An 11462-nucleotide genomic window follows, 5' to 3' on the forward strand; every position below is an offset into this window, starting at 1 on the left:
CTGCTGTATACCATATATTACCGACATCAGCAGACAAATAACCAATATTTGGCAAAAACTAGTAACAAAATGACATTCCAGTTAATACCAAATTTATTCAAAAACCAGGCACAAAACTGAGGTCTATACTATGTAAAAACTACACTGACAAACACCACACCAACATTATTTAGAAAATACAATGTGATAACTCCCACGACTTCTATATTGGGAGAAGCAAATAGAAAAATGGAAACCAGATTCAAAGAACATAAGTCACCTTCACACGTTTTCGAACACTGCAAGTCAAATAAACACAACATAACCATAGAAAACACTCAAATACTAAGTAAAGAAACAAACATAAACCTACGCAAAATTAAAGAAGCTTTATTTATACAGCAACTTAAACCCAAAATAAACCAATATAAAGAAACGCCTTTATACCTATATTAATATAATAAAATAAATAAAATTATATATTCAAACATCTAACACCGCCCTCTACATTCCGACACTCAGTTACACAACCCCTTTCAAACATGTGGTCAGCTTCCGGTAAGTTAAATCTTTCTTTGTGAACCTGACGATGACCGAAGAAGATAGAAACGTTGTTCGCTCTTCTATGTAAAATATTTTCTCAACCCAAACGAGCCGTTTTGCATATATATTTGTATGACATTGTTTCGGTGTGTTATATTTCATTGCCTATTACAGTACTGTCAATATCTACAGCCTTAAAGTGGTAGCTGCTCTAGTACTGTCAATACCACAACTTTATAATGTATGTACATACTGTCCTTCTCTGTACAGAAATAGATATAATAACCCTTAACACGAATATCATTCTGGTATGTATAATATATGTAATGTAGAGTGACATATTTGACTATATCTGACATGTTTTAGTGATGAGGACAGTTCCACGAGCGATAGTAGCGGAACTGCGAGTGATACTGATAACTCGCAGGCCGGTTGAGAGTCCGTCATACCTCCAGTGGAAGAATGGTAAGCTTAACTCATGACAAATAGTCCACTTTCCAGACAAGGAGAAATCAAGGTTTCACTGACTTTCAGGACTCACAAATGTAAAACACGCTAATTATCCAGTTAACTTCTTCAAAACCTTGTACTTTAGATTATATTATACTAGTTATTGTTTATCGATTTATACTGCAGACGTGCCTGTAAGTTTGTTCTTTTCGTGATGGCAAGGGAAAGGTTCTGAATAGTATAACCTGTATGCTGCAGACTGAGGTCAGTCCTCAGCTCTATACGAGGAAAGATGGTGAGAACGATCCCGTCTACCGCCGATGGTTTTTTTAGTCTCAACCTGCCTGGCTTGAAACCCACGGAACGCAAAACAGTGGGATCCAGCACAAAACATGAGCGTTCAAAGTGATCTTGAGAAAGCTTTGCATGGTGGGAATGAGTTCAGTTCTTCCTTTTAACAGTTTGCACCCACTGTCGACCTTATCCGTTCCTTCTACTTGCACGGAAACGAAAAGAAATTTTTGCCCGATGCCGAACCGTTTTTAAAACCATAAGCAACGCAATAAAACATGTTATCGTAAAAAAAAGTAGCAATATCAAGACAAAAATAGCCTCACAAAGTATGTAATCCTACAAAAGCACCGATAGATTTATATAAACCACCAGCATTGATAGGAACACAACGGTCAGCGCACTACGAAGAGCTTTTGGCAACTATTACGTCATAGTTGTAAAACGTCACGGCAACAGGCAAACGACCTAGAGGAATTCGAGTTCGAGGACACGTATATTTTGTTTTAATTTTTACTCGAAACTGAAAGTGTTTAAAAATATGGCAACTAAAGGAATTATACCTAACCAAAGTACACTTTCTAATGCAATTATTAAATGTAATGAAAATTCACCTTTAACAACACGTTGCGTTTCGCTATTGCAAGTTACGTAGTCTCCTCCTTTTAAAGGAGATTTGATCTATAGTGAATACAGCTATATCCTATTATCCATATGAAAAGACTGCACTAGTTGAAACAACCAGATATTAGGTAGTTTAATTCCGTCACAATGAATGTTAACCGTGACAAGTAATAGTATTTTATGTTCGGTATAGGTTGATACATGTTTAGCGTATATTAATATATAGAATTATAGGATGTATTTGTGCTGTATTGTTTGTTTGAAGGAGGAGGCGAGATCTTAAAGAGTGTAGGATGTAGTTTAAACACTTTTAGTCGGAGCAAGAATATCTAGGAAAACAGATTTAAATAGAGATGAAATTGCGATTATGTTTGAACGTATTAGAAAACCATTTCTATACACTAGCTAATGGTTAGTGTTCTAACCAAACGTTGAGTACAAGTCTAATTTGGTATAGATTTCTAAAAGGATGGAAGTCCTCGCTACCGAAGTAATTATATGTAGTATTGCTAAAACGATTAAGTCACATACAGTGAATGTTTATGTAGTTTCAGTTAAATGATTTCAGATTAATTATTACACCGGAATAAAGTTAAATTTATTAATTTCCAAAAGGAAAAATAGAAAGTAACAAATGTAATAAAGTAAACAATCTAATAAAATTCATTAAACAGGAACCAGACCAATACGTATAGGGAAATTCATTCCGTCTTACTACACGTGCAGGACGTACAGCCACAGGTTTCTCCTTCTATAGAGAAAATAAGATCACATGTGTAATAAAAATTGAAGTTTATAAGAACAAACATTAGTAACGAATGAAAATATAAACGTTTAGGGTTAAAGTTAAATTCCATACAGTATGGACTACATAAGATTACACATACCTGTACACTTACATCGATCTTCAGTGTCGGATTTTTTGTTGCATGCAGTGCACTTACAACCGTCTTCTTTACCACAGGTGCACTTCTCGATACATGTGCACGTAGGATCTTAAAGAGAAATGTGGCACAAATTAATTTGGTGTAATCATAGATTGAAGTTCATTTTGATATTTGGTTATGTCAGGAACGTTACTTTGTGGTTCATATGATGTCAAACAACGAACGTAAAGTTTAATCTTCGTAATGCACACAATATTAACTCCCATACTGAATGCGAGTCTAGTGTAGTTGTGTTATGATACTTTGTTAAGGATACGTCATTATGATAAGATTGTTGAAACAGGAGGCGAAGTCGTGGTTTTGTGGAATTACAACTGGAAGTTTTAACTGTTATTGAAAAACTTGCACCGTCTTTTAGATTGAGATGTCAGACAACAGGATTAGCTTTCATGACCCAATATCACATTTAGATAAACGGGACAAGTTAAGTAGTGTTAAACCTTCGAAATCAGTTTATTTCAGTGGTACATTAGGAAGTCAGTGGGAGGGGAGAAATCCCGCTAAAGTGAGAGGATTACTATTGGTCCAACACAAACTGTCTTAATAGCTGTTGGTAAATAACAGTAACATTCCGTTAAAGCCACAAGAAATATGGTAATTCTGTGTATAATTTGTTACAAATATGACTCAGGTTGATAAACCTATTGTTTATATAAAGTTAATTTGTCTGCCAGTTTATTTTGTAACCCAATTTCCATATGACAAACTACATCTATATCAACGGTTACAGCCCATGGTAATTAGGGCTGGTTGTGTTCTAATGGTAGTTTAGGTGATAGTTCATTAAATATCTTGTTTCTGAATTTTATCTTCATATAAAACCTTATTACAGTAAGGGGTAACTGATAAATATTTAATAAATAATGGATTCACGTAACTTCTTTAACTATGTTAAACTACGAAATCGTTTTTTAAACTACGAAATCGTATAGAAGGACATTTAGACAGTATCGTTAAATAGGTAAGTTGCTAAATGTGAATATTTAGATTAATATAATTAAGAGACATCTGGTACTTAATTCTAGAGGGAGTAGGAAACACGACGAGAGAGAGAGAGAGAAAGTTGTGGAACGAAGTGCAGCAGTATACGTCCGAGATGAAGTTGTGGACAGTAACTGCCGACCTTCAGGGTAAGTAGTGTTACGAGATGCTGCACCTCTTATTCCAACCATTTAGGGCATGAACGAAAGAAAAACGGGAGAGAGCCGTTGTAATTGAGGCAATGAGTCCGATTTATACTTATACGCATCATTGTTCTTGCCACCACAAGGAGCACATGTAATGGAACCACATGACGTATTTGAGTCACTGAAACTCTGCAAGAGGTTTTGGTATGTATGGCCGCATGCTGGAATAACGATAACCTGTCTTTATGGTAACAGGTGGACGTGTTGCTTTAAATACATGAACGAGGATATTAATCGGCATCATAATTCCATATATGCGAATGGAAATACGCCTCACTGCAGAAACTCCTTCAGCATAGAAACCAGCGAGAATTTGACTCAATAGTTCTGAACCATGAGTCCTTGTGATGAATTCAAAGTAGCATGAGGTGCAAGCTCAATAGGGGTATCCCCAAGTGACTGAATTCAAGAGGATTTCCCAGTGTTGTGGATGTTTCCACCAATGTCACCAGATCAAACAGACGACAATTTTTTTTATTTACAGACTTTAGAAAGACAGCGTGACCTTCCATTGCGTTCTAAATAAAAAAGGGAGACATTTGCTTAAAATGTTTGTCTCAAAGAGAATGTAGGATTAGAAAATTAGGTACAAAAGATATAGATATTGAAGATTGCCGCTCAGAAACTTAAAGACTTGGTGGTTCAGCTCTGGACTGATTTTACTATTTTAAAAGGTTTTATTCGGAGGATCATTGATAAAAACACACGGAAATTTCAGTTTACACGTACCCCCTTCCCCACCACATAGTCCTTTCAGTGCACATGTACCCCCACCCTAGAGTCCTACGAGAGGATGCTCTAAAAATGTTAAAGGTCACATCAATAATGCGAATGTTTCGTGAATACTATAACCAAACACCAGCATCAGATAGGATGTCCCAAATATTTGTTAAGAACAACCCATTACTGGTGCTTTTTTGACCCTAGCACAAGTGGACCAGCCAATTGACTAAGGGGTACCCCCAAGGTCGCCCGTCTACAGGAATTGAAGGCCAAATTTGTGGGCACGGGTTGGAAAACCCAACCATAAGAATGCTCTCTTTTCACGTGGGGGGGATCTTTAGGTCCCATAAGAGGTGAAGTGAACATTCCCTGGGGGGTACGTCCCCTCATTAAGTACATGAAGCCACACCAAGGGGAAATATTTGTGGAAGGTTCGTTGTTAAATAAACCAGAAATATTCTTACCCTTTCTATTTACATCTCCAAAGTTCTCACCACGTTACGAAACGAATTGATAGACTAAAAGAACGAATATAAAAAATACAATTAAACATTTATTGTATGATATATACTGTAATAAATAAAGAAATTATAGAGGAAACATACTTCAAGGAAAGAAAGCTTTCCATGTAGAAATACTCACCGCTTCTGCACCGGCCATTACTTCAATGTGTACCGTACAAATTATCAGAATTTCAACTAAACGAAATGTTTGGTAATTTCCATGTTACAGTACTATCGGTTCTTCTCCCCATTAACTAAAACGTATTAAAAGCAGGTCAGGGCTCTATGCAGATAGACATTTGGAGTTTATTTTTGAAAGATATGCCGTGTGATCAAAATCAGATATCCAGAGATACTTCTGATCATATTAGTAAGCCAGCCCGGACATAAGAGATTCCTTAAACTGGGACGAATGGTTAGCTTATTTTTAAGAGTGTTCCTATACTATTGTTGTTGCAATAATTGGTTGACATTTACCATTGTTCATACGGCGTTATTTAGTCTTCAACAGTGTCAGTTTATTTTAACATATGCAGCTGTTAAAGAGAATTTAGAATGGTTTGTTATTTGCGAGTAGAATAAAACATTTAGTGGTAGTGCACAAGTGCAGAGGGATTACTCTTAGATGGGCAAAATAGTGAAAAAAAAAATATTTAAATTAAAAATGAAACTAAAAAAATCCAAAACAAGAATATTGACAGTTATAAACCACAAAACGATTACAAACTAAATAATTCTTGTAAGTAAATGATATAACCATCTGTATATTGAGAAACGATTTCCTACCTTTACACTTACAACTTCTTTCAGTTCCGTCTTTTGTGTTGCACGCGTTGCACTTACATCCGTCTTCTTTGCCACACGTGCACTCTTTGATGCATGTGCATATTGGATCTTAAAAAACAAGAGAATGAAAAATGTAGCATAAGCGAGCTATGAATATTAGCTTTCTTTATTATAGTTCCAATACCAAATTAATTTACACATTTAATGAAACGTTACCTTGTTATCAATAGTTAGAAGTAATAAATATGTAGACATGTTACTGTGTAATACTTTCAATACATATTACCCATAACTCGGGTAGTAATCACTACACCTTAACATTCATTTCTTGTCACAAAAACATCAAGACTAGAATCACGTTTCATGAAAGAGAAAGAATTTAAATTAAAATAATGAGAAGTTTGAGGTTATCTAATAAAGTTTCGGTTAAAACTGATGATTAGGTGTAACTTATGTTGCAACAATATATTAATGATAGGAGTTTAAAGTAAGAGATATTAGCTTCACTCTCATTGCAAGCGAATGAATTGACTGAAAAACAAAAATACCAAAAGCTATTTATATCCAGATTTTCACATTAAAACAAAACCGATAACCTTAGATATACAATAACACCCTTGAACAAATGTCATTTAAATTTTGTTTATTACATTACCCTTACTTACACATATTTAAAACACTTCAAAATCATTACTTAAACCAAACTCTGATATAAACATTCAGTCACCGAATTCAATTTACATTTAGACTACCACTACTTCTCTGTAATACTATTTAACATAAATTCATTACCAAATACATTACACGTACACCTTAATATACCAGTCATAACATAACAAAACTTCAAACCTACCACCACACTGACAAGCTACGTCCGTCATTATTTACAACTTAAAACGTTATTACAATACGTTCTCTTCAAACTGTAATTCCCATCTCAACTTACTGTGGTTGAAGTTTTTATTTTACTCGTGTAAACGATTCGTGTGCAAAATGAACAACAACGTGCCGTGTGTTATTTCTAACCAATCATGATGAACAAACATTTCTTAATTACCATAAACAGTATTATATCTAAATATTTCATATAACTGGTCTGACCTTGTAAAATAAAGTTTAAAACTAGTTCACTGTAACGTTTACTATTAGTGATAAAACACACGTAACTACACAAGTTAGATGTATTGGTTTCTAATGTGTGTTTTTTTTTCCAGTTTCTAGTGTTAAACCTAAAGATGATACAAATACCTCATGTCCACCTCATCAGTTGTAAGATTGTCGTCTCTAAGAGCTAAAAACCGGGTTTGAAAACAAACAAACGAAAACACAACGTAATAACTAGTACACAAAATTAAAAGGACGAAAGCTACTATGTAAGTGTCAAGTGATGTTAATAAAGTGTTACAAATCTCACGTCAGATTTATAATTTAATTTATTAACAATAATCCATTTACCAAGATCCAATCAAATGGTTACATAAGGATAGTCTATGATGTAAGAAAAGCTCCATTGTTAATAACATGAATAATTGATACATAAAATTGGTTTATATATAATGGTGACTAGTTTATTAAAATTATTCTTTGAATTTGTTATTCAGACCAGTAAATCATAACAATTTCAAACTGTCGCCTTTATCCGCTGTATTAAATATTGATAGACGTGTCATTGAACACTTTTAATATTATAACGTCTCCGTAGCTGTATCACCCCACACACATATTTTCTAGTTTATCACAAAAAAAAGCGAGATTTCAAAAACTAAAGTTTGAGGTTTGATTCCTCTGGTGTCCAGGTTTGTACATATATCAAACAGACAAACTGTTCTCATTTCTGTTTATAAAACAGGACTGCCACTTCCTATGGTTTTTATTGGAATCATTAGTTCTGGTTTTTCTCTTTATTTTGACATTTTATGATGTTATATCCGATAGTTGAACTTTGAAGAGTGTGTCTGTTTTCATTTAGGAAAGTCACATCGGGCTTCTGAATAGCCACATGATACAAAATTTAAAGTGGATGGAAACAAGATACCACCAAGAAGTCATTACACGCGCATGCTCTGTCCTGATCAATTTAATAGAAAAACAACTTTAAACGACATCTCTCTTCCATGCTCATTACATACACAAAATTACTTGAATTTTACTGTTTTCCACTTCTCCAATAAACCTGCCATTCTTTCACTCAACAAGTTTGCACATGGCGACACAGAATGTTGTCGGTCATTCTGTGGCAAAACACTCTCACCACAACATGTGGCTTTTCTCAATGGTCCCAAAGATTTCTTTTTTGCGCACCATAAATATTCATATAGTCACAAGAGTAATTTCCAACGTGAAAATTTGAACCTTCATGGTATTCAGAACAAAGGAGAAGAAGACGGGAACATAATCCACTTCACTCTACTTCAATCACCGAACGATGAGCAATGTCCAGAAGATGGAAATTCACAACTTACCATTTCAATAAACTTTATCCACAGTGAAGAATGGAAGTAGACATAAACAAAACTGTAACCTACACAACCAACACATAAACTATTCAATGAATTTACTCCTTCTTCCAAATCCAATGAATACAGCAAATAATCCTCTACTGTAATCCACGTCATTACTGTAATGTTGACAACAATAGTAATACAACAAATAGTCTACTGTAATCCACTTCATTACTGTAATGTTGACAACAATAGTAATACAACAAATAATCTACTGTATTCCACTTCATTACTGTAATGTTGGCAACAATAGTAATACAACAAATAGTCTACTGTAATCCACTTCATTACTGTAATGTTGACAACAATAGTAATACAACAAATAGTCTACTGTAATCCACTTCATTACTGTAATGTTGACAACAATAGTAATACAACAAATAGTCTACTGTAATCCACATCATTACTGTAATGTTGACAACAATAGTAATACAACAAATAGTCTACTGTAATCCACTTCATTACTGTAATATTGACAACAATAGTAATACAACAAATAGTCTACTGTAATCCAGTTCATAACTGTAATGTTGACAATAATAGTAATACAAGAAATAATTATCTATAGTCCACGGACTAAAATTAGTGGTTAAATTCCCTCGGTGATCACGGCTGATAGCTACATGTGGGTTTGCTATTTAAAATATACTTATTAGGTTGATAGTGAAACCCCCATTAAATTAAGGTTGTTGTTTTTTTTGTACAGGTGTAGAATTATTTTATTCTGTTAATGTAATAGAATTATGATGCATGGTTATTTAGTTTACTGTTATATTTTATTAAACAAGGAATAATTATTCGGTCACTCAAATACAAGTATAATAGAAATATTCTCTTGTTCAGAGGACACAATGAAATACAAGTTTACTAGTTTTTAGTTTATATTGTTAATTTTATTTCTGGTGAAAAGATCTCTTTAATTTATAGATTTATATGATAATGTGAAACAAGTGCATTAATCTATAATTGTACATATATTTTATCTACAATTTTACTTTAAAGAACCCTATTGATAAAAGACAGAATTATTTTTGAGTGGCTATGCTTTAGTCTCTTCCCTTCAGTTATTAATTTAACACATTCTGTAGCTTGAGGAAAATGGGGAGGTCTGATCTCCGCTGTAGACATGTTCCATTTAACTCATTTTACAGCATTGGGTTAAAACAAACTGGTTTGTATAAATGAATGTTTAATTTTTTTTTCTGGAAGTGATAGAATATAATTATTATCCAAATGTGATCTAAGTTTCATTTGTACTTGGCTCGAATTGTGATCATAACATACTAACTAATGTCAACTGAATCCATATCAGAATCATTATACCATATCTCAGTATAGTTCATTGTGTTGCTGGATGTAAATATCACTATCCGACGCTTTGACTCTGTAACTAAAATAATTTATTAGATACTTTGGGATGAACTATACAGTTTTTATAGATTCAACATATTGTAGTGTGTGAAATACATCAAACATAAACAAATGCTAAAAGTCTCATAATGTTTATTAGCCAATCCAGGTGGCAGTAAATAAATAAATTACATATAACAAATGAGAAAGAGGAATTCCATAACTGACAATCTTACGCTGTTTCGATAGATCTAATTCTATAATTATAATTTTTATATATAATCTATAATAGACGAAAAATGAATATTTTACCTAGAACATTCCAAGACAGTCGTATTAGAAACAATTCAATGTTTCTATGTTGGAGTAAACATTTTGTGTATATTTTAAGATACCTTGAACAGTCAGAACGTAGAGCACTATACCACAGAGTCATCAGTGAATTCAGACTCATATGAAGAGTCATGTGTCAAATACTTACATGTGATTGAGGATGGAATCAAGATACAACGATGAAGCTATTACACGTGCATGTTCTGCCCTTATTAATCTAATAGAAAAAACAACATTTCTCTTTCATGCACGTTGCGGTTTCCACTTCTCGAATAAAGCTGACTTTCGTTCGCACACCAAGTCTCCACATGGCGGTGGGTGTAGGTGCGAATTTTGTAGTTGGTCCTTCACGACAACGCCACTCCCACGACGACATACTAGTGCCTACAATGGTTACAAAAATTTATTTTTTGCACAGTTTAATTACTCATGTCCTCACAAGAGCAACTTGGAACATATTAATCTGAAACTTCATGGCATTCAAAACAAAGACATAAACACAAATGAGAAAAAGACTGGAACATCATCCACTTCTTGAAGTAACTTGAATCAAAACTAATCAGCCAAAGAAGAAAACTATTCAATGAATCCTTTGCTTTTTGCTAAATCCAGTGAATTTTAACAGGAGCCATTTTATGCTAGATTTTCAACTACATTCTACCAGCAACCTAGTGTATCGAATACAACCAATGAACAACATAATTGGTGTTTTAGTGAATTTCACCCACAATTCAACTTTACGGTACCAGCAAACATCACAACTGAAATAATGTCTTCAGGGTTTTTTCCTAAGTAAGAAGGCTCGTTTCAATAGAAAATACAATACATTACAAACAACTTCCTGTATTAATGAAAATAACATATTATCTACTGTCAACCCTTAAAGTAATTTAAGGAAGATGTGAAGAGGAGAAGACAGATTAATAGCAGTAAAAGATTGACTTGGTTCATGAAAAGAAAAATAAACACCTGTATTGAAGAAAGAAATGTTGTGATCCGTAAGTATACCTATATGTAGTAGCTTCTTCTCTCATCAATATGAGCACTTACCATGAGGGGATAATGTTTAACACAATCCCCTGGAAAGCATTAAGGTTTGATTGCTCATAGGTCTTTCCAAGCGACACGCTAAAAGAACAAATAGTGATGGTATGACCCAAGGATACGCAGATGTCTAGGATCTCTAAGTCGGGTGGAAAATACAGGATGTGCACATACTAATCAGTCAGCAGCGTCACCCTCTAT

General features: G+C 34.0%; 1 long non-coding RNA gene across 1 annotated transcript; it reads right to left on the bottom strand.

Moving 5' to 3' along the window:
* Nucleotides 1-2460: 2460 nt before the first annotated feature.
* On the bottom strand, nt 2461-7038 carry LOC143238379 (uncharacterized). The gene is made up of 4 exons (XR_013020555.1): nt 6887-7038; nt 6034-6141; nt 2775-2882; nt 2461-2638 (listed from the first exon to the last, which is right to left on the bottom strand). It is a non-coding gene; the product is annotated as an uncharacterized LOC143238379 (long non-coding RNA).
* Nucleotides 7039-11462: the final 4424 nt, after the last annotated feature.

The sequence above is a fragment of the Tachypleus tridentatus genome, chromosome 13 (assembly GCF_004210375.1).
Source record: "Tachypleus tridentatus isolate NWPU-2018 chromosome 13, ASM421037v1, whole genome shotgun sequence".
Lineage (NCBI taxonomy): Eukaryota > Metazoa > Arthropoda > Merostomata > Xiphosura > Limulidae > Tachypleus > Tachypleus tridentatus.